This window comes from Solea solea, chromosome 17 (genome assembly GCF_958295425.1).
Source record: "Solea solea chromosome 17, fSolSol10.1, whole genome shotgun sequence".
Lineage (NCBI taxonomy): Eukaryota > Metazoa > Chordata > Actinopteri > Pleuronectiformes > Soleidae > Solea > Solea solea.
The window spans coordinates 145,173-170,770 of NC_081150.1; the positions used below are offsets into that span (position 1 = coordinate 145,173).

Consider the following 25,598-nt stretch of genomic DNA (forward strand, 5'->3'; position numbering starts at 1 on the left):
GTGAATGGATGAATGGCAAAAACTGTAGTGTAAAGCAGCTTTGAATGGTCATCAAGACCAACTCTTCTTCTTCTTCTTCTGATTTTATTTGGTAGTAATGAGTAACAAAGACAGGTAGGGGAACTGTATTGGAGTAAAAGTTGAAAGGAATATATATAGCAAAGTAAAGTACAGATACGTTAATTCTGTACATAAGTAGAGTAACTAAGTATTTGTACTTTGTTACAATACCACACTGTACGAGTGTACGAGCTCTTTCACCACAACAATTGCACAACTTTCTCCTCTGAGCGCTGCTTTGGGAAAGTGAACTGTACTCTCGCGATAGTACCGTGCTTATGCAGCCGCCATATTCTGTGACAGTATTTTGATTCGTATCTGCTGGAAGTAAAGAAAAAGAGAAAAGTGAAGGGCTGACGAGGGGAGGAGGGCTGAAGAAGAGGAGCTGTCAAAAAGGTATTCCCGAGTCTCTGTCAATCAGCGGAGGGCCGAGGCTCCCTATCCCTCCTCTATTAGCTATTCCGAGGACACACACGGCCCGGGGCCTCACTGGTAGTATCTGGAGTTCGCTCGGCTTCTCCTCTCCCAGCTCCGCGGCCCTCTGGAGGTCCGGCGGCGGTCTCGGGTGTTGAAGGCGGCCCGGGGAGCGGCGGCAGCGGAGACGGCAAAGTAAGTTACTTTGAGTTGTGATTGTCCACGTTGACAGCAGCCGCTGTACTAATGTTGCTTTAAAGTGTAAAAGCACTCTTGTGTCGTGACAGAGACGCCGTTCAATGTTTGAAAAGAAAAAAAAGTTTTCGGAGGTGGAAAAAGTTTTTGTCTACAGCAGCTAGCTCAGTTAGCTAAGTCAGTGTTTGGAGGCTGTTCTCGACAAATCACCCTTTTTAGCGTTAAAACACGCTAACTTTCTTCTTCCTGGGCTATCATTCAACACTAATGTCATCAAATATACAATTGTGCTTGTTTCATTTCTCCATAACGATGCCTGGCGCTACAGGTTTCGTAGCCCATGTTGGTCGACTTTTTCCATTGAGCTCTGCTGAAACGTCGCAGTAGTAGAAACGACTGGAAACGTTAAATGTGAAGCTTCACCAAACCCAACACACACACACACACACACACACACACACACACACACACACACACACAGAGTGCTGTTCCCAACGCGACACCATTTCAGTCTTCTTTCTTTTTATAATCGGCTTTGCTAACGGTAACATTTCAGCCTAGTTCAGTCCTGTGCTTTTCATAGTAATCTAATGCAAACACTGCTCTCTCTGTGTAAACACTGAGATTTTTATTATTGCACAACCCGCAGCCAGACACAGTACGTGTGTGTGACAGTACGTGTGCGTGACAGTACGTGTGCGTGACAGTATGTGTGTGTGTGTGTGACAGTACGTGTGTGACAGTAGTGTGTGTGTGACAGTACGTGTGTGTGACAGTACGTGTGTGACAGTACGTGTGTGACAGTAGTGTGTGACAGTACGTGTGTGACAGTAGTGTGTGACAGTACGTGTGTGACAGTACGTGTAGTATGTGTGTGTGACAGTACGTGTGTGACAGTACGCGTGTGTGACAGTACGTGTGTGACAGTAGGTGTGTGTGACAGTATGTGTGTGTGTGACAGCACGTGTGTGACAGTATGTGTGTGTGACAATACGTGTGTGACAGTATGTGTGTGTGACAATACGTGTGTGACAATACGTGTGTGACAGTATGTGTGTGTGACAGTACGTGTGTGACAGTACGTGTGTGACAGTATGTGTGTGTGACAGTATGTGTGTGTGACAGTACGTGTGTGACAGTATGTGTGTGTGACAGTACGTGTGTGACAGTATGTGTGTGACAGTACGTGTGCGAGACAGTACATGTGTGACTGTACGTGTGTGACAGTACGTGTGTGACAGTACGTGTGTGTGACAGCACGTGTGAGAGAGCACGTGTGTGACAGTACGTGAGCGAGACAGTACGTGTGTGACAGCACGTTTGTGACAGTACGTGTGTGACAGCACATGTGTAGTATGTGTGTGTGACAGCACGTGTGTGACAGTACGTGTGTGTGACAGCACGTGTGTGACAGCACGTGTGTGTGACAGCAACAGCACGTGTGTGACAGTACGTGTGTGTGACAGTACGTGTGTGTGACAGTACGTGTGTGTGACAGTACGTGCGTGTGTGACAGTACGTGTGTGTGACAGTACGTGTGTGTGACAGTATGTGCGTGTGTGACAGCACGTGTGTCTCAAAGCTAAGGTGTTGAGGCTGTTTACAAGTACATGTTGCTTCTTTGAACGTGATAGATGCTTGGTGTTTGTATTTAGTGTGGGTACAGTTAAGGTGAGAGATGTTAGTCCTGACATACACTAACTTGGCATGACAGGGTTGTTTCTGCCCATTTCATTTGTTTCGAATGATCCACAAGCATGCACTCATTTTTGTCTTTGTTTCATTTAAATAGACAGAAACATGGAAGCTGATTTTAAGCTTTGATTGAACGTGATTGAAAAGATGTTAAATATCCGGAGTTTGCCAGGTGATTTATGTTCATACACTAATACATAGACAGATATATAGATAGATAGACTTTTAGACATTTGTCTAACAATATTATTGTCATTTTGTCGTAGAATCTCACACAAAACTCAAGGGACAACAACAATCTAATAATATTAATCACATGATATAATTAGGTATATTACAGTTGACCACATCATACATTTAACCACACAAAACAGTCACAGCAAAAGAATCCTGATCTTAATGGATGGACTGATGCATAACAGTAAGCTCCAGTCTGATCCCTTTAAACACATCTGTATCTGTGATTTGATGGAACATGATGAGGGTTCCAGACAATGTTGTCAGCCATTCTTAGTATGTGGTCATGATGGGCTGATTTGTACGAGTTCTTCACATAGGTTTTATTTTCCTTTGCATTGTATTAATCCATGTTGATTGTGATGTGCAATGATTGGTCAGTTTATTTGAATACTGTGTGTGGCTATCATGGTAGACTTTGATCATTTGTGGTGTTCAACTTGGACTGTGTCCTATTAACAATGTTCATTGTAACAACCACAGAGATGAAATTGTGCTTCGATCAATTCAAACCAAATGTGATTGGTTTTACTGTGTTGTAAGAAGAAATGATATCCTGATTGCTTAGCTTTCCTCACTGTGGTTTTTATAATTCAGGCTTCTTGTTTTAGTCTCCAGCCTGACAATCACTGATCTGTCCGCCTCTAAAACACCTTCAGTCTCAACCATGTTGTCTTAGCTACACTGAAAGCGTGTATATCATTCATTAGCAGCTTGTGCCTTTCTTGACTTGCAGTCAACATTGCACTTCCTGACCAATATGCTGCCATGGCCAACTGTTTATAGGTGCAGACCCATAACTGAAACCATGTGTGCCTGTAGCTGGGCAAATATGTTGCTCTGAAGCCTTGCTGATTTGCCACTCTTGAGAGACTCGGCAGAAAATGCTCAGAGCCTGTATTGTTACTACTAAATCAAGACTGTGGGGAGGATTATGTGCTTGTATCAAACAGCAGGCTGCTAATTGCTTTGTTTGGATGTCATTAGGCATATGCTACTAGGCTAAATCAACACCACTAACGCACAGATTACAGATTGAAACTTTGAGTGTGTTACTGAGGTTGCTCCAGTGTTTGTTGATAAAGGCGAACACTCATGCTCACTGTGTGTGTGTGTGCGCTTTAAACAAGCAGGACCAGTACTTGTGTGGGAGGACTTCTAAAAGGATCTGATTTTGTGGCATGTTGTTGTTGTGAGATCTGTGCCAACACTTAAATCGTCTTTGTTGAAAAACTTGTTTCCTGATTTTTGCTCCTTGGCAGCTTTCACAGCTTGTCATCACAGCAAAGGGTGGGGGACTATGTTCGATTCACAGTGGGAAGGACAATTGCTGCACATGAGTGTGTTTGAATAGAGCACAAGTTGTTGTTGTTTGGATCAATACTGCAGAGGCAGTTTAGCCTAGGAAGTGATTGGCTTACTGTTCCCTTTGACTGTGTCACAACACATCCTTTTTAACTTCACCTAACTCTGAATGTCTGTAGATAGAGCTTGATACATGTTCTTCCAGGCAGGTCTGTGCTCAGTGACATGTCTTCATAGGTTATTACTCAATGTGTGTTTTTCTTCAAGTTAAAGTGTCAGGTTAAGACCTGTAATGCCAAGTGGGATTCAAGAAAGTGGAAGGGAAGGATCCGTCACGTTGTAACTGCACACTCAGGAAGAGGGCTTGGAGTTTTTAACCCTCCCCCACGACAGTGTGTGACTGTCAGGAAGAGAGGCTCTTACTGGAGCCCCCTCCCCCTGTCCAGCTCTCCTGACTTCTCCGCTGTAAATGGAGTCCTCCATTACACATGCTGCTCATGGTACTCAACGGTTCAAGGGTTAAATTGCATGCATTGAGACTGACATTTAACAGTCCAGTGCACCTCCAACTGCTGCCTGCACACTGGTTGGTCATTTTGCACTGTGCATTTTGTAGGTTTGGTCACATTTGCAGTGACTTACAAAGTAAACTAGGTAATGCTTGAAATGATCAATTGAAATTGCGTTTCTGCAGAACTTTGTACTTTGTACTGCAAATCTGTATAAAGCGTTTTTTTTCTGAATGAACAAACTAAATGCATATTTTAATAAAATAAATGGTATATGTTTACGTCCGATTGAAGGATTGCTTTGAGGGGAGCTGAAACTGAAATTCTGCTCGCTAATTCACCTGCACTATTTGTGTTGACAAGACCATCAGGCTGATATGTGCAGACAGCTGTTGGCTAGTATTAGCTATCCGGCAGGGACACACTGAATCAAGTAGTATCCATAATCTGTTGAGTTGACCTCCATGGTGTCATATCTTGTAGCCAGAGATAACATTTCTTCAGCAAACACAAACTGACCGTGCACTCCCTTTTCTCACTCTAGTCCTTCTTGTAGATGTGATCTTTCTTGCTGTGTCCCATGACTCAAGTGACTGACCAACACAAAATTATTTTTTGATTATAGTTTCAAATTGGGGGTGTGGTGTGGTTCAGACTCAAACCTTAACTTCCCCATGCTCTGAACTGCCTCTTCAAATACGTCTGCTACTCGGCCTGTAATGATACACCAAAGTCATGATTTGTTCGATAAATGGTTTTACTTTTTTATTAAAACACTTAATATAACAAGTAATGTAAACAAAATAAATAAATGGCTAGAGCTTTTTTACAAAGTTAATTACATAATTATTGTTCAAAGTAATCTCTTACATTCTCTGAGGTAAAAGACTTCCTGTCTGTGCTGTAAATCAGAAATTAAATAACAAAAAAGTAAAAACAAAGCAACATTAAACCAACAACTCTTTTCTTAAGAGAACTAAATATGTTGCATTGCAGAGTTGATTCAAGGAAGATGAAAATTCTTCTTCTGGTGAGAGGCTTGCTCTCTGTGCTGTGACACTGTCCCCTGCAGTGGAAAAATCCTCTCACTGGGAACAGATGTGGCCGTCGGGGCTCGTGCACACTAAGCAAATGCGCCGCAAACGGGCACATATGCAGTGCCATGAAAAACCCAGTAATTCATGTGAAATAAATTTGGCAGAGTAGACGTTTCTTCTGTGCTTCATTTAAATCATTCTTGGGGTTGAACGTGCGACATGTTGGCCGTCACTCTCCGACATTGTCGTTTTTATTGTTTTAAAATATTAACTAAATGGTCATTTAAAAAGTTTTAGTGGCATTGACAGCTCATTGGGCTATATCTGGATTGGAAGCACAAACTCTTATGTTGTATTCACACCAGCCCTTCTAATTCCAATCCTAGTTAGTTTGCTTGGAAAGTCTCGTTCGTGTAGGTGTGAATGCGCAACAGAACTCTGATCCGCTCTCTGGTCTGCCTAAAACATAGGTCTCGGTTCGCTTCAAGTGAACCAAATGCAGGAAGCAGACTACAACGCAGGGCATTGTGGGTAAACGCATGTGCATAGGATGTAGCATAGGATTTGATGTAGCTCCATGTTTAGCTCTGATGTGGAGGAAACAGAAGTTGTCTTGCATTAACCAACAGATGAGAGAGTTTTCTTGTTCATTGTTGTCTTGTCTTCTCCTTCAGTAATTCTTGATGCAGCGCCTCCTCAGGCAAGGAGGGGAATACGTTATTCAAAAGGTTCGCGGGGCCAACCCCACCGGGAAATAATATTTGAATTTATAACCCTCTGAAACACTATTTCCTGCATTTTGAGTGCCACATTTTGCAAAGTAAAGCTGAAGCACTTTTTTTTTTTTATCTTTGTTACAGCCTTACTTTAAAGCCAGAAGTTATTTTTGAATGTGTGAAGGGTCATGATAAATGGAGTTAGAGAGTTTTAGAAACGTTTTTTAAATTTTTTTTATCGGATCGAAAAATTCAGTCCTGCTACGAACAACATTATAGCGGCCTGAAATTTTAATGATCAATTTCTATGCATAAAAACGTAGTTTGAAAAAGCAACACTAACCGCACCATTGCAATAAGTTATAATGAAAAAAGGTCCACATATAACGCATTGGCCTTAATCAAAGCGTGGTTACGGTGATACATACCAGTGGTATTTCCAGATTGGTCAGAAGTTGTTTCCACCCGGGGATAATCTTTCTTCCACGTTGGACCAAAGCCTGACTGGCGTTTTCGAGAGTTCTTCTGCCCTCCAACTGCCTTGGTCTTCTGTTCACAAGAAACGGGGGCATCCTCTTCAAGGGTGATTGATGCGGTGCTGGAAGAAACGTCAACGTCTTGACTGTCCTGTTTTCTCTTTGAAGCTGGCTCGAAAAACGATGCGATACTACCCTTTTATATATCACTTTTAACGTTACATGAAAGCGTGGGGGATCAAAAAACAGTGCTACATGACTCTCTATGCCTTCTCTTCTTTTTACAGTTAGTTTCCAATGGACTGGTTATTGTTACATTCATATTGTTAATAAATAATTTAATTTTGACAATAAGGCCTTAGTGTGGTACATTGCAAACAAATGATGGGCGTTATATCAATCATGACTTGGGTTGGGTCTTAGGTTTTATCCGATACTGGTGCCTACTCGGTATGTTTTAAACCAGGGATGATGTACACATATCCGCGGCCCCGGGAAGTGGCGAGCAAGTTGACGCCAGAATAGTAGGGGGCGGTAAAAAAGTGAGGCACGTACATTTTCGTTCTTATTCGGTCTTGTTTTACACTGGAACCGGTGCCCTTTTGGCACCGCGTTTCTGTACCCAACCCTAGTCATGATTCCATGTAGACAATCGAAATGGGAATACAAATTTCTTAAAATTGAAAATCAAATTGAATGGATAATTTGGAGAATCGTGACACCCCTAGTGTTAGGGAGGAGTTGACAGGAACAAAACCACTGTACTGGTTAATAGACCGTTAAGTGTAAAAAAAATAAGATAATTATAAAATGATTACTTTGCATTCCTCTTTTAAGTGGTCTTTTCTATGTGCCTTTCATTTAAGACACACATGACAGCAGGATCTATTGTTCAGAACCTCTCATTAAAATATTATGTGGTATTATCTAATGAATGATTTAACTTTCCAGTTCTGTGAGAACCTCGACTTAAGATTTATTATGAGACTGATGTTGTTGTTTTTATTTCCACAAAGAAGACATTTAGCCTTCATGCCGCCTTAACTCAACTGAGACAGATACACCAGCAGAGATTGAGCCTGTGATTTTAAGGATCGTTTTACATCCTGATTAAAAAACATATGATTATTTTTGTTTTTCTTTAACCCGGACCCACTTACCATTACATCATGCGAAGTTTTACTTAGATTAATCAGGTGAGAAATGTGAAGACTGAGATTATACCGATTTATTCAGTAACAAGTCAGATACCCCCTGCTATGAACACAAACCTTTATGGAGGTTTACACCCCCATTTGTATAGCTGTACTGATGACAAGCCAGGATTCATGTCAAACTGACAAACCGACGTAAATGTTGCAGCAATGAACAGATCGGGACATGACGTATGAGGTAATGAAGATCCAGAAAGATTAGGAAAAGACAGAAGAAATAGTTGTGAAGGTGAGTTAACACAAGCATGTGTTTTGACTGGTTGTGGATGTGTATCTATCAACATCCCTGTGAACCGTTTTAAAAGACAGATGTTCTTCTGATTAATGCATTTTACAAGTCTTCCATTTACTTCTGTTCACTTAATGTATAAAAAAAAAGAGAATTGCCATTGATTTTTGCCGTTCAAATTGTGCAATGCTTTCTTACAAAAACCGTCATGATGGTTGAGGTGGTCTCTGTCTTTCTGACTCACCTAGATGAATTACTAGAACATCAACTCTAATGACACTAAGATGTTGGCACATGTTGATAGGCTGTGTTGCTTGTAGATCGTGTCAAAGACACTTGAATTTTAATTTGTGTGAACTGTTTGCTGGATTTGCAAGGCTTTTGGTAACCCATCATTGGATGTGTGGGGGGCGTGTCACAGATGCTTAGGCACACATTTTAACTAATTAGACTGTCCACACTGCCTGCATGAGATGTGAGTCACATTTTGGGAATAGTCCAATTTACATTTTATTTTTTGAACCAGCTCACAATCCATTCATCATCACTGAGCAGCAGATCAGCTGGTCTCTGAAAATGTCTCTCCCTCTGAAGCTTCCATTTGCCTCCTTGTGTAACAGTGACAAAAAAACATAATTAGACTATATGATGATTATGTATTGAAGTTTCTCTCTGATCTTCTCAATTATTTACCTTGTTTGCCTTATTATTCCTGAGAATGTGTCCACAAAAGTATTTAATAATTGCAGCATTTATAACATTTTTTATTTTGCATGCATGTATGCACGATTCAGGAAGGATCAGTCAGACAGGTTTTTGGTCATATATATTTTTTTTTAAAATAGGGCTGAACGTTTTTGAATAAATATCTAATTGAGATTATTTTTGACAGGAATAGTGATTGCGATGTGATTCGCGATATCAGAGGCAATGGTAGTTTTCATTATTCTAATTTTCATTAAAAAAATGTATTTAAAATGATTATTGTGTGATGTTTGTGCAGATCTGTGAGAAACAGAGATGTTCCCTCTCTGTAGAATAAGATGTGTATGGGGCAAGACAATAGTAGTTCAGTAGTAGTGCAGTAGTTCATATTGGGATTTCAATAAAATTTACATTAATTGTTCAGCCCTAATTTGTAAGTAGTAATAATTGAATCTATTATACACTGTTGTATCATTTTAAATTGTCTCTGGTTAATTCATCCTGCTGCCACCAGAGGCACCGTTTCTCATCTGTTTGTGCGTACACATGGGTCAGAGTTTCTGTGAAGGACCACACATTTCCTGTCAAGTTAGTTTTTGTTATAGATACTAAACACAATCAGCAGTACTGCTATCAGGCGCTGCACATGCATCCAGTGTGAAGCGGGCCTCACAAGTAGTAAATGTAGCCTATATGTGTTGGAAGCATATTTTCATTTCAACTAACGATTATTTTAGTAGTCGACTAATCAGCCAGTTCTTTGTTTTGATTAGCCATGATTATCTATGTTTACACAGAGTAAACACTTTATTAGTACTTGATTGTATTTGGTCAATAGTGACATTCAGTGGTCTGTTATTTCTGGTAAGTGTAACGGACTGTTGGTAAGGACTAATCACTCAGAGAGCCTCGTTTGTATTCGTGCAAAGAGTAACTGCTCAGAGACATCTCAACAATAGAATATTTTTCTAATATTAAATATGTCATTTGTGCTTTTGAAGTCAAAGCCCCAATTTCCCTACAGTGACACATTGTCCTCCTCTTTTTGTCATGATGTGATGTGGACATCTGACGCTGCTCTGGGCAGAAACTTTCATTTTATAATTGCCATTGAAATTGATCATTTTATCCTTTCAAATGCACCATGTGATTTTTAGATCTATCCATGGAACAATATGAGTGGAGCAGTTGAAGTTCAAATGCCCCATTTACCTGAGGGTGAACAACAAGGCCAATAATAGTATGTGGTATTTACTGGATGTGTGCAGTGCACGTGGTTGTGATCCATAATGCTACACCTTTGGTGGCAGTTGATGTTTGTAATATCTTGCTGATACATGCAAGGAAACAGAAATGTTCCCATGTCGCTGGGTAGGGATGAAGAAAAACAAAAGGACATTTCCAAAGTCATTTTTCATTAGCTTTAGTTTGGAGACGAGGCTGCGTTATTGCCAAGTTTACACTCTGGTGAATTGTTGAGCTTATTAAGTTAACTCAAAATAGACATATTGTGTAATGACACTAAATCAGACTCAAATATCTTGGGATAATTAAAAAGGAGCATTTCATGTTAATGAAGTGTTTTTCAAGTTCCCTTTACATAAAATTGTCTGTGAAATAGGATAGAAACCCACCAATTAAAGGTATATAGTGCAGCTCTTCTGCTGACTCCCTTTGAATGTACCATTTAAAGTAATTGAATCCAGAGCTGCTGGTGTGTTCGGACAGACAGCAGTGAAGCTTTTGAGACACTCTGACTTTGTTAGTGGGATCAGTGTTATGCTTCTTTTGTTTTTGTGATTTATTGTTTAATAGAAGTAGGACAGCAGTGGGATTAAGCTAAGCTTCATACCGAATGACATAAAAATGGGCTCTTGCTAAAACATACAATAGGCAGGATTTTTGCTCAGTGACCATCCCATAATAACCTCTGAGCTTTGTTGTTCTTAAAAAAAAAGTCTATAAACTTGGCAGCATTTTAAGAAAAGTCTTCACTCACTTACACACCCTAAAATTACTTACTTACTTACTTACTGTATGTAGTGCTGTATGTAGTACATATGTATGAAGTGCTGTATGTAGAACATATGTATGTAGTGCTGTATGTAGTGCTGTATGTATGTAGTACATACAGCACTACATACATACATAAAAACAAGGCAATCAGAGATGGCAGACTTCAACCCATTCACACAACGAGCCTCTTTCGGCCGATATGTTTAATAGACTCTGGCACAACACTAGAGCATCTGACTCCAGGTCAGAAGATTGTGCGTTCAAATCCATGTCAGGGTCAAAATTATTGGGCCAATACTTCGCTCCCTCTCCGTGGGGTGAAGTATTATACATACATTGAAAAGACTCTGTTTTAAGGCTCCCAAAATGCTCGGTCAGTGTGGATAAAAAGCCATTTTGGATAATTTCTCGACGCACTCCCCACATCCAAGTAATGATCTTTATGACGAGGATCAAGTACAGTCGCGATAAATGTCGCGACTTTGTTTCGGTGTTAAAAGTCTTTGGTGTCTTTTGGTGGACGGGTTTTCGGTGCATCCCTATCCCTTTTTTAACCGGCGTATATACAATTTCTGAAGGATCCTAAACTGACAATACTGTCAGTAGTAGGACTTTGTATTGGTCACAATCTGGTAGTTCCATACATATCCCAACAATGGTCTATTTCTCCGCATAAAAAGTATACTGTACAGTCTTTTTCTAGAGGCAGGAGTGGAAGGAGGAGGAGGGAATTAAACGTCTGAAATGACTAATCTCCCAAAAAATGATGACCCTGGCCATGAAAAACTGGTGCAGTGGCAGGTTTCATCAGCACTGAGCAGGAACGGAGACAGTAAATCTAAAAATAAACATTCTCAGGGTAATTGTAAATGCTAATAGGTCCTAAAAATAAACCAGCAGACGTTGCTGCCTTTTATTATTTATTATTGTTCCTTTTTTTTTCTTTAATTTGATTTATTTTGGCATGTCTTGTGTGAGTGCGATCAATATTTCTACGGATTTTTAATGAATTTGTATCGGAGCAACCATCTAAATGACTATCACTCAACAGTTAAATGGTTGTCTCTCAGAGGTCCTCACCCACAGAATTGAGAACCCTCTTGCATACGGAAAAACAACCAAGCACTGACAGTGAGAGACTGTTCTGTGCTGCATGAGAAGAGGAACAGACTTCACTGTGATAACTGTTCATTAAGAAGAACCTGTCACTTTTCCTCACGACGTAGACTTAGCTTAGTGTTATACATGTTATCCATATCCACTTTGCACATTTGTTTGCAATTATTGGTGCATTTATTGTTGTTGAAGGCCTTTATGGATAAGATATGCGCTATGGAAATCTTGTTTTAATACACTATTTTGTTGTAGGCCTACAGAGAAAATATTGTTATGTCTTTCAGCAGTTTTTAAAGTAGTATTTGTCCTACAAAGAAAATGTTAAAATGCACTTTGTGTTTTGTGAGAGAAGATATTTAATTTGATCAGTTATTGGCTTGTTATTCAGAATTGGGGCCAGGTAAAACATTTGATTCAGAATTGTATTTTATATTGTGCATTGTTGGAATGTCAGCATTCAGTGCTAAATGAATATTTTCATAGTTTCTTAAGTGATTTATTCTTTGAAGCATGAATATTAATCATTCTCTGTCTATACTGTATATAATTGCAATGCCTTGACTTTAGTGAGGTAAATATCAACAAAATTAGATTTAAAAAAAAAACAATGGTACACAATTGGCATAATAATGACCTTTCTAGTGTTAGTGCACTGCAGCTCCTGACTGACGGCATACAGGAAGATGGCTCAACAGTTATCTTCAGACCATAGCCTCTGCTGCAGGATACATGCACATGACATAAACACTTCCTCTCATCGTGCTTTGCAGAGTAACACCTCAGTTTGCACATCCTCACATGTAATTGACATATTACATATTGACATATATGCATGTATAGTTAGTGAGTTATTTAATTAATTAGTGCTGGGCAGTAGGACAAAAATGACATCATGATATTATTCAAATTATCAACAGTTTCAAGGTACACAACAGTATTCTTTAGTGTGTGTGTGTGTGTGTGTGTGTGTGTGCTCGCTCAAGTGTGGTTGAGTAAGAGAAAGGTACTTGGGCTCTTTTCTGTACTTGGACCTGGAGCAGGAGAACTACTCTGGCTGCTACTTGCAGGAGAGTGTTGCCATATTCACCACACTGGGAGCGTTTAAAAAAACAAAAACTGTCTGCTGTTTAGGTGACTGTGGTAGTAGTGTGCATGTAGACACAGAAATGACATGCCATTGTGTAAATAAGAACATGAGGCTATTTTGTTTGTTTAATAAAAAGACAAGGATTACAGACCTGTTCTATAGGAAAGGTAACCTTAAATGACTTCTCTCTCGCCCCCTGATATAATGGTAGGGGAAACACTGCAGTTCAAGTAGTCGTTTGCAATATGCATATCCTGATAATATAGTGTGCAGCCCTAGACACTATTGCTACATTTCCATTATACATGAAATATTCTAGCACCTCTTGACTCGGCTTGACAAGACTAGTCTTTTTGCTTCTCCTGTAGGGATAGAACCTGCCGGCCACTGATTGGCAGATAGTGTTGTCAATGGAGCCACAAGCGCATCTTCATACATCAGAATCAAACCGAACAATGCCCACATGTAGATCAGTTAAAAAGACGGAGCTGAAAACATGCACTAATTTCCTCCATTTATTAAGGACATTTCTAAAATCTCAGTATGTAACGGAGGAGTCTGGTGTATTTAGCAACAGCACTGCCCAAAGCTGACCATCATGATTCTAATGATTCACCACACCTACAAGAACTGCTTTGCTCGTCACTACATAGTTTGTGTGTGTCGCGTATAAAACCGTCAGTTAAATTAATTGAACAAATTACAGATCAAGAATGAGAGGTCGCACTAAGTAACTGCTTAGTGTGCTTTAATACATAGTCCAGTTTTTGTGTTCAGTTTTGTCGCAATGTCACAAACAGGTCAAGTGTCCTGTGTCCATGTACCTTTATTTATTTACTCTACTAGAACCTCCACTGGCTCCCGGTCCCACAACGCATTCAATTCAAAATACTCAAAATCCTCCTCCTCACTCACAAAGCACTCCATAACCAGGTCCCTTCCTACCTCACTGACCTGCTCCACCGCCACAACCCATCCCGCAGCCTCCGCTAACCTCCTGACTCCACCCCCCAGGACCAAGCACCGAACCTGGGGCGACAGAGCCTTCTCCGCTGCCGCCCCTTCCCTCTGGAACTCACTCCCCAAACAGATCCGCGACTGCACCGACCTTCCAATGTTCAAGCCACTGACAAAAACGCACCTTTTTATATTGCTTTTAATGTTTAGCTCAGTCCATTGTGTCTTTTTTTTCTTTGTGATTTTTTACCATTTAATGTTGTTTTAGCTGCTTTTATGTTCTGTAATGCGTCTTTGAGTATTTAGAAAAGTGCTTGAAAATAAAATGTAATATTATTATTATTATTATTATTATTAATAATAATATAATTACTGACAACCAAAAACACATTTCATGCCAGGTGTGAATGGGATGCTCATGTAACTGGTCATTCCATGCGTTCACTATGACACATGATTTCCGTTTTGTGCAGCTTGTCTATGAATCACACTGCAGTCTCCACATTGGAACAGGCATTGACTTGTAGGGAGTCCTCCATTATCACTCCATTTTATCAGACACATAAACTGTTGTTCACTTTTCAAAAATCCTACTGGAATAAATTCTGAAGAATCCTGAGAAAGCAAACATTAAAACCCTTGTGAAAAGGGGAGTATTGCACCCCCGATTCACTCACGGGATGAGACGCAACAAAGTGCAAAAAGCAGGACACAGCCTCGAGGGTTCAAGTGAAAAATGGTGCTGGTTTATTGCCAAGTGCGCACGTGCACAAAAAATAATAACAAAAAATGAATAAAGAAAATACTTGGAAATCACAAAAATCAAACAAGCCCTTCAAAAGGCAACCTTACAGCAAGCTGACCTACAGCCATATGAAAGCACTTTTTCCACCCCGTCTCCCCACAAGCTTTAAATAAGCCCACCAATCAGCTACTCATTGGGAGAACTCACTGGGATAGGTAACACATCTCCAAGCACATTCATTATAATAGCCATAGAAAATAGAGTTAGCACCATAATATCCCCTCATAATACCTAAAAATATCCATACATATTTCCCCCTTCAAACATACTCTTTAAATACATCACATCAGCAATAATAATGATACATGGAAGTATTCACGTCCCCCCCCCCACCATTAGGAAACACCACTTGTACTGTCCTGGGACAGAATAAGGATCTCGACTCGTGAGTGTGGTGTTGCGTTTGGTAAACTAGAGAAAGTATTGTTAACTAAATGGAATATGTAACTGAACCAGTGGGTACCTCACTGTTCGCTGTGTTAAGTACATAAATGCAGTTGCTTGAACAGACGTGTGTTGTGGTTGTTTGTAGCCGTTAGCTTACCCGAATATGTTGATCAAACGTGCTACGGAACTCGGCTTGGAAATGCCGCCGTGGCTACCGCTGCTATGTGTCGCATGCTCCGGGCTAGATGGTAGGCTCTGGGAAAACGAGACCCTCGCTTTTCACAACCCTATACTGAAATGTTGATTCACATTATGACCAGCGATGAGTATGATTTCATATGCTGATAACCTATTATTACTTATCGATGCTCCAATTGATCCATATCTTATATTTGGTGCTGAGGATATGTGAATGCATAGTGAGTGCTTCTTAAATCACAGATGAATGGCTGGGTCTTGTACTTACTATCAGTCCTTGGACTGCCCTGTGTTTTTCGTCATGTTTCCTCATTTATCCTGATCCTGATGGAGGTTGCTGCTGCTTGACTTATTTTGAATGATTTCTGGGGTTATTTAGAGAACACGGTAGTTCAAAAAGAAAGCTGATTCCCAACCACCGTAAGTAAAGTTGGAATGACATAACTTAAATATTGATAGCAGTATCAGTTTTCAAGATCAGTTCTTAAAACCATTTCCTTATGATCAGAAGAGGAAAAGCAGATGTGAAAATTTTATATTAAAATAGCAAATGTTCCCAGAAACATAACAAACAAGATTTTCTTTTCCATTTGTCAACTAGTAAATTGGTGTTTTTCAATTGATCAATTATTTACTATACTGATACTGTGAGATCACATTTGTGATGATAAAGAAGTTCTTTGCATTTGAAGCAAAATTAATTGAGACTATAGCTCATTCAGTGACGGTAGTTAGTATGATAACTTTATTAAACTGTGATGAGGGAGGGGATGACTGTCGATGTGGTGGTGTGTGTCTTCCAGCTGCTTGTGTCCTCAGGATGGATATTGCAGACTGACTGTCTTATCACAGTCTCATCCTTTGGGCAGATTCTGTATCCACATGCCTGCTGTTCTTTGCAGCAGCAGCAGCAGTATGCTTTTCTTATTCTGTGCTGTTAGACTCTATGAGTTTCTTAGATCAAATTAGACCCTACATCTTCTGATGTTTTGCAACTGTTTGCATGTCAGACACAAACTACCTGAGTGCCTGAGTGCCCAGGCAAGATAACAAACCATTCCTTTTTTTCCCCTGCACAGCAGATTGCACAACCGCCCTGTAAACATACACACTCGTAAAGCTTGTGGAATTTTCACAGTCAGATCTGCAGGGTGCAAAGGCAACAGATGTTTTTGAAAGCTGAGATACATTTCTCTAACTACACAGATATCCAGAAACAAAAGAGGGCATGCTGGGTAAAACCCCTCTCCCTGTTGTACATCTTTTTGATAAACGTTTCTGTCAATATTGAAGGATCATTGGAAACTCCTTGTCAGTGTAAATTGGTAAAGTCCTTTTCCCCGGCCTTTGACCTCTGAAAAGCCACTGGTCTTCCTCTAGATTAGAGGTGTTCTAACAGAGCTGGTCTATGTGATAGTCCTAGGACGAATGTGCTCTCTTGGGTCGGGTGTGTATGTATGTGGTTTGGCTGGTCAGACCAGACTGATGCTGGCATCGTCCAGACACACCTGCTGGTGCCATTCTGGACAGAACCAGTTGTCCCATCAGTCCAAAGCAGGCTCCAGTACAGTCTAGCACTGCCTGCACACTGTTCACATGGGTCAACCGTGACTCCAGAACCATGGCCATATCCTTTAATATAGGACGTTAAGCATCCAATGGTGTCCTGAAAAAAATGTATACTCACAAGTATATATTTTTATACATGTTCATTTATTTTTTTGTCAATTTACAAAATGCAGAGTGAGTTAACAAAAGAAGAATCTAAATCAGATCAATATGTTGTATGACCACCCTTTGTCTTACCATTGTATGTAACCACTGTAGATATTAATAATTGTCTTAATTTACAGCTTTTGACAAATTTATCTTAGAAAATGAAAAGCTACAGTGCAGAATATAAATATTAACTTTGACTCCACCCTCTCTCCTGTCCACCTCACATTGACTACAGGGTCATTCACTGAAGCGCATAGATATAATTAACATGACCTAGCATTTTATCTACTCCTATTTACAAGCTTTTACCTAATTTAGTAATTACAATCCGTTAATGTGATTCCTTATTAATGTAGCAAACTTCCCTTTGCAGCTGAAAAACATGCAGGGGGCAACTGTAAAAGTCATACTGCTACGCTTTCCAACATGACCTCTGACAAAGGATGGGGAAGTCTTGATAGAAAACACTATTCAACACTTGTGATCAGTCATAGGGTCACACAGGCTCATTGATACTGTGCTGGCCACGTGGGCCAGTAGGTTTATTTAACATATGTTTTATTTTAACATAACATATTTAACGTATGTATTTATATATATATATGTATATATATATATATATATATACATGAGAGAGAGATATGTTCTCATCATTCTCAATATATCATAGGTCACATGACCCTTCAGCAGGCTGTTGTAATGTTTACTATATAAACTGATCAGAAATAGTAGAATAATTCATGGGTCTTAGTTTAAAACAGCTGTGATGGTACAAGTCGGGAAAGGGCAGCAAGTATGACTTGAATGGTATCTCAGCAGCAGAGTCACATGACTTGGCTGCTTTTGTCTTTTGGTTGGCCTCAAGGTGGAGAATGATACTCCTAACAGCTGCGGGAAGCATTTCCGGCCGAGGGCTTCCTCCTCAGCCAAGCACACGGAGGTCCTGCAGTATACTGAAGCAGGGTGCATGGGTAACCAATATTCAGCATGTGCACAAAGCAAACACTGAACCAGTTACACTGAGTAGATTCATTTGAGGTGCTACTTGGAGAAATGGCAGGAGATTATAAAACGTCTCTGTTAGAGCTTTACGTCTAACAGTTTAAATGAGTCTTTGTCCACTGCTCCGTGTTAGTCTCACAGATCACAGTCTGGTTGCTTTTTTATTATTGGTCCTGATGAAATGAACTGACCAAAGACAGAAGTGCTGCTAATGTCCCACAGTCTGCATGATGACATACAGTAAGTGCATTTCATAAGGCAATAAAGGCTGAAGATGTGGCTGCTGCATACTTGGCATGTCATGGCTAAGTGCCTGAGTGCTAGCAGTCTCACTGTGTTCAATTGCTCTGCAGTAAGTGTTGAGAGGCAGTGCTGCCACCCAGACTCTAAACTGCAGTCGCCCTCAAGGTCACCACTTTGAATCTAAGGCCAGCTGTGTCTGGCAGGGGACTCAAATGAGACATACCTTCCCATCCCTCAGTCACTCAAGGAAAAGTGCTGTTACATGTTGATGTGAAAGTTACAAATGCCTGGCATGTAAATGAAGATTGTGTGTTCTTCACCAAGGTAGGAAGGAGGACGATTGCTCTTTGCAAAATCAGTGAGCTCAAGGTAATGTACGTTCCAAACATAATTCAGAATCATTTCACTGTGTTCAGCAGCTAGTTCAACGTTTTCCATTTAAAAACACAATGAATAAAATCGATTTTCACAGCTTTGTTGATTTATCTGTCTCATGGTGCTGTCCAAATCTGTGTGTGTGTGTGTGTGTGTGTGTGTGGACAATGCTGTTGTAGGGCAGACGAGCACAAACCGGTTGTATTTTGTAGGAAATATGTGGTTTTGTCACTGCACAGCTCGTTCATGTGTTTGCATGGTAGCATTGCTGTAAAAATAGGGGTGTGTGTGAGAAACTTCCTCTTGAAGGTGGGGCGGTGGAATGGGATGGACATGGAAGTTATGTGTGGTATTTATAGTGTTTTGTTGTATGCTGCTTTGTTATCTCAGAGACTGGAGAAAGGGTCCTAACGTGTTCATCCATAAACAGGAATAAGTCCATCTCAGTGAATGAGCAGTGAATTATCCTTGAATATTACTTCTATTTTAGACTTATCTGAATGATGATTCACTCAGGCGAGAGAACTGCTTAATTTCAAATCTGTAGTATTAAAGGGATAGTTCAGGTTGTTTTTTTGAAGTGGGCATGTGTGAGGTAGCCTACGGACTTTCGGTTGGTGGTGATACACACAGTGAAAGAAGAGATTGATATAGTGTACAGTTGTAAGGAATAAAGTGTTTTTAGCATGTTCTGAGCAGCCCTGCTGCTTAAAAGGGGACATATTATGCAAAATCAACTTTTTAATCATTTTAATACTTATATTTGGGACTCTGGAGGCCCTACCAGTCGCCAAAGTGTGGAAAAAGAATACTCAGTCCTTTTTTCGTGGTCCCCCTTAGTGTAAGTATAGGCCATAAAACACTCGATGTCGAATTCCCTGTAGCGATGATGGTTGGTGAGGGTCCAGGAAGCTTAAAAACAAGGCATTCAAATGAGCTATATGCAGGGACAGAGACGGGCAGGACTTTCCACTTCTTTCCACCTCCTCCACGGCAGCATACAAAGTATAAGGTTATCTAGTGATATTATTTAGTGATCCAGGTAGTTTTGTGTAAAGTATTTGAATGATGTATTTTGTCTTAAAAATGTGTGTATGTACTGCCTTCTCTGGCTAAACACCTTCCATTAGATTTCAATTTTGCCATTTGCTGGCTCATCCCTGGCTTTCATCACTCCTCCTCTAGCCACACCCCCTATATAGGGGGGGTCAGAGTGGATATTCAGCACTTGTATTTCTGGCGGATGCCACAGCAGAGCCGCATAAATTCAGCTCACTCACCCCTCCTTCCTCTCCCCACTCACTGATAACTCCCTGCCCACTTTTTGTAGATTTTCAAAATCAGGCATTGGGCGGAGTCAGCCTTAGACCAGGGGTTAAGTTCCTCTTTAAACTTAGTGTGTCTGGGTTCGTCCTATCCTTCACCAACTGATTTCAGAAACTTTGTCTGGTTGATGGGAGTTCATACTGTGCAAAAGTCTTGCAACAGCAGCTTTGTTTTTACGTCTGTGATCATGGCATGATGTGACTGAGATGAGTCTGCTGAGTTAAACTCATACAACATTTGTATGTAGTGCTCAAGCATGTCCTAAATAAACATGGTGTAATAGACCCTTTTCACAGCAGATATTTGTCCACATTAAATATTAGGACAAACACATTTATTATGGTTCCAGTCCAGGTTTGAGAGAGTCAGACTGTGTAAGAGTAGTTCACACTAAATATTTCACACTGTAACCTGTAGAAAGATTTATTTTGAAACTGCACACTAGAGCTGTGTGTCTTCACTGGCTCCACAATTCATTTTGTGGTATATTCGATGGTATTTCAATGTGTTTTGTCATTACACTCGCAGTAGTAGTACGCTTTTACATACATTCAGTTGAATTTTGTAATATATTGTTTAAATTGATGTCCAGTTCTAGTACTAAGTATAATATCACGTGTGTAGTGCTGTAACTATATAATGGAAAAGTGCCAACCCTAACCCTGATGTTAGCATGTCACTTATGGCAGGTTCGTCCATGTCTGCAGAGCAAAACATCTTTATATTCAACAGCTCATACCTGAAGTTTCTGGATGTGTTTCAATCAGTGATTGAGAAATTGAGATTGATCCTGTATAGCCATGGTAGTAATGCAAAAACAACAAATCTGTGCACACTTGTCAGAAGATGCTCTCCAAGTGCTCGCTAACCTTGAAGAAGTCTAGATCTTGGTTCGATAGTGTTTCTCTTATTTGTATGCACATCTGTCCTGCAGCGCCATTAAATAGAATGATTTCTGGGTGCAAAAGTCAGTACATTTGAACCGTCCTACTTGAAATGATTTGTACTCTGTAAATGTAATTATACTTGTCCAACACACTGATCATCTCAGCTATGTCCATGAGTCACTCTGTGACTGGACTACAGTGCACCTCCACACTGCTTTATTTGGTTAAATGGTTGCATTTGGATAGTGCTTTTGTAGTCTTGATGACCACTCAAAGCTGCTTCAAACTAAAGTTTTGCTATTGACCCATTCACTCACGCTGTCATACAGTACATCTTTCATTCCCATTCACACACTGCTGCTTAAGTATCTTGTCCAAGGACACATCTCTGTGCCCCCACATGCTCTTAGAATTACTGGAAATAATATGGAATTAGATATTCCATATTAATATTATTAATAACACTTTTTAAGAAGCAAAGAAATATTGATTTTATCATTCAGAATGTATTTTATTGTTTGAGAAGACACTTAATGCTCTTTGTGCTCCCTGGTTTATTCTTTGCTCCATGGTTGTCTGTGGGCGGGCCTTAGGAAGCTGCCTGCTGATTGGCTGGAGTTTTGCAGTGACAGCTCAATGGACCGGAAGTTGTCACAGGCTTAGAGCATGAATGTATTATAAGAACTGGATAGAGCTCCGCCCCTTTGGCTCCCTTCATTCCTATGGAGTTGCTCACCCAGCGCACATGCCAAAACAGTTTCTGACTTCCTGGTTTATTGCCATAGAGCATACGCAGTAGTCTTGCTCCCATAATGCCTTTCGGCTAAGTGAACGAGCCGTCCGTGTTCTCGACTTGCTCGGCGCGTCCATAAACGGCGAAAGGCATGATGGGAGTATGCTACTGACGTGCACAAGCGCGTGAATACTGATTTGTATGAATACTGATGGCACATTAGCTTCGGTCTTTAAACCATGGATTTGTAAATCAATGTCAAAACCAACGATAGTGAATACAGTAAATTGTATAATGACGTCATTACAGGTTGTTTGAAAATATTGTACAAATCTAATTCCCTTCAACTTAAAAATTAGAATTTTAGATTAGTTCAGGAATCAATTTTTATCAATGATGAAATGGTTTGTAGGAAGTTCAGGTCGTGACTCAGGAGCAATAGAACTACTTGAGAGCCTTGGACAAATGCTTTATGTTAATGTCATCAAACACACCTGCCACAACCTTAAATAGCGTTCACATTTATGTTCGCTCAGGTTTTCATCCTTCAAAATTAACAGTAAGGAAATAATGATTGTTGAAATGTGTAAAGTGTCAGATTAATTAAATAAAATAATTTCTACCATTTCTGGTCAGCAACTGAAACAGAAGTTGGTTCGCCATTGATTTCTTAATCGTTGAAGTGAAAGAAGGTTTATGGGTTAAAGGAATGTGACTATGATCTGCATCAAGGAAACTCCCTATGTCTGTCTGTGTCTCTTTTCCTTATGTTCACTAAACAACAATCAGTGAGCTTTGCATCCTGCATTCAGAAGAATTTTCCAGCATTTGATGTGACACACCTTGTTGTTGCAGCATGTTGTTTTTAGGAAGAAGATATGTGGACTTTCCTGGACAGGGATGAAAGCTGTCCTAGTGGCTGTCCAAATGCATGAGAATCCACCAAGACGTCCACTGATGAGAACAATAAATAACATTATGTGGAGCAGAAAGCCAAAAGCTCTTCAGTGTTTGCTCAGGCTCTGTTGCTCTATTTTACTGACTCTGTGCCATCCTGTGATATTAACTGCTCAGACATGCATTCAAGCTGCTTTATATAACAGTTTTAAAGGTTTGCATTGCAGTTTTTTCTCTCACATTGTCTGGTGTTGGATTGGCTGGGTAGATTCTCCACCCTCCTCTAGGCCTGTGGCAGTATTTGGAAGAAGAGTGCACTGCTTGCAGCAAATGCCAACACTTTGTAAAGCGTTTGGCTCCTTCCAAGAGCACTGCTCCAATAAGGTGTGGAAGTAATAGAAACAGTGACATGATTGGGCACTGGTGTTTTGCTGTAAAAAACACCTTCAACATGTAACATACAGTATCTATACTGAAGATTGTACAGTATCTGCTCAATGAGAGGCTGTGTTGGGTCATTTGGCCATTAATGTTTCCACAATGCAAGGAAAACACTACTGTGGTCCACTCAGCCAAGCCATGCTACACACTTCCTCTTTTTATTAAATCATTTTTACTCACACCCATTTTTAATTTAAAGTTTTCTCGGAAGAAAGCAAATAAAAAGATTAGTGGTTTAGGACAAGGCTTTTCATTTAGCTGAGGGTTAGCGTTTTATTTTAAGCTCAGGCTGTGGCCATGACATGTTCTACCTAAGGGAAGTTAAATAGAGAGCAAGGTCTGCTGCTGTGCAGAGACAGACAATTGTTTCACAGTCACAGCTGCTTCTCTGCCTAAATTCATACCCTCCTGCTTCAAGTGCTTGTTATCGGGATTGTACATACAGATGATGTCTGGTGCTAACAAATGCACACACTGTACAGTTGGATCAACACAGCACAAACAACTATTTGATTCTAGCTTAGGGCTGAGCAGTAGTTCAGTAACAAGTAGGGCTGCAATATCATGTACTTTTTTTAAAATGTATTTATTTGTTTGTTTTTCAATGAATCCATCATGATTATTTATTTTTATTCAGAATATACAGAATAAACCTTGACAGCTTCACTCATTGGAAAAAATGTTTAGCATTGAGATCATGATTCACTTGTCAACAAAAAATTAGAAACATTCAAGTAAAGTGCCAAACGGTGTGATTTTCTATGCCCACTTAGAGTCTGTCCAAGATCAGTTTAATAATAATATAATACATAATAATAAAACAGTTCCAACAAGATGTGAGGACACAGTGGAACAGCACCTATTAAATGCTGGAAAGTCTCTTTGCACAAAAACTTCATACTATGAACTCCCTGCAACGTTCACTTCACATCAGAGAACATTCTCTCTCTTTGAGCACTGAGCTAAAGATCAGCTCATCTGATGCATCTGTTATTCCCTTAATTGCAGCACTAAAGTGTCTTCTACACAAATAGGTTGAGTGAAAACAATGAAAAGTGTGCTCGTAAGAGTCTGTCAACACGTTTTACTAAGTGCACTTCATCACGACTGCACTCATCATAAAGATCATTATTAGGATGTGGGGATAAAAATGATCCAGGCTGCCCACTAGGAGAGGGAGAAGGAACAAAAGGCCTGTCTGTCTGCACCAGGTGAGGGGCATGCATCCTCGTCTGATATGTTCCATGAGATACTCCTAATATGAATATTAATCTATAATATAATATAGGAAGTACACACAGTCTCAGCCATAACAACAACATTAGATTAAAAAAAAAACAACAATGGTACAGAATTGGCATAATAATTTATAACAATCGGTTTCGGTGCGTCACTACTCAAGAGATGCATCGATAATCATTTTATAATTGAATCGTGGCCCCTGAATTATAATCATAATCGAAACGTGTAGCACCTAAAGATTCCCACCCCAACTATATTATCTTCCTCCACTGTGCTCATCCCTCTTCCTGAAATACATACATTAACCAGTCATTTTCATCCTTTAACTCCACAGCCATCTGTCCATACCTACTTAACACCACCTCATCATTTACTGTTGTTCATGAATAACTTAAATAAACTGCTTTTCCAGTGGGAATTGAAGGTCACAGACACAAAAGGATTCATTGGATTGTTTTTGCATTGTGCCACTCTGCGAAGATATGGGTCTTTATTTGTTTTTAAAAAACAAAACAAATAAAAACCCAATTTGTTTGAAGGCCGGATGTATGGTGGGATTTTATTATTTATTGGCATGGTGATATTTTCTAAAGTGTGTATATATATACACTCAATACAGCTTTCACACTGAGTAATAATGTGGCCTTTATTTTTTTTCTTGGACCAAAGCTTGCCTCTGAGAGGCATACATCTAAACAATCAGAATGTTGTTGATGGCATGTTATTGAAAATAAGCATGTGTGCACAGCTGTGACTGTTCATTAACAAACATGACCTTCCTCAGATCTGTAAACTCAGACATCCTAAAGTGTGTCCTGAAGCTGAGAAGTGGCAGAGTTTAAACTCCTGAATCGTGCACCTGTCCTCTCATTTTCAGTGTTGCCTGCACCCAAATATTTATCTTTCTTTTCTTTTTATTAATACAAATGACTGAACACCAGATCATCATTGCGAGACAGTGACTTCAGCTGTTTCTTCCTGTGATCCTATTTTCTGTCTGGTCCTTTTATTCACTGATGTCGTATTCACACCAACCCTTCTAATTCGAGTCCTAGTTCGTTTGCTCGGAAAGTTCAGTTTGTTTGGGGAGGTGTATTCACAACAAACCGTTATTCATTATGCTTATTTGAATAACAGAGAAGGCGGGTCAAATTTCTCCTTCAAGTTATTTGTAATTTAGTTAGTTAGTGCTGTTAATTAGGGATGCAACGGTACAGTTTTCCCACGGTTCAGTATGCATCACGGTTTTTGGGCCATGGTAACGGTACGGTTTAGATATCTTAATATAAAACTACTCAGACTAGCAAAAGCAATATTGCATTGTAAAAATAATTAAAAGCACAGATATAATCAAACCACAAACTTTAAACAATAG

General features: G+C 39.9%; 1 protein-coding gene across 2 annotated transcripts in view; it reads left to right on the forward strand.

The window, feature by feature from the left end:
• Positions 1-328: 328 nt before the first annotated feature.
• The window catches only part of tab2 (TGF-beta activated kinase 1 (MAP3K7) binding protein 2), a 45,333-nt gene continuing 20,063 nt past the window's right edge, over positions 329-25,598 (forward strand). Inside the window, exon 1 of one of the 2 annotated variants that reach the window (XM_058613879.1) lies at positions 329-669. The gene's annotated coding sequence lies outside the window, so the exon portion shown is untranslated. The remainder of the gene's footprint in view (positions 670-25,598) is intronic. The other variant, XM_058613878.1, reaches the window with a different exon arrangement.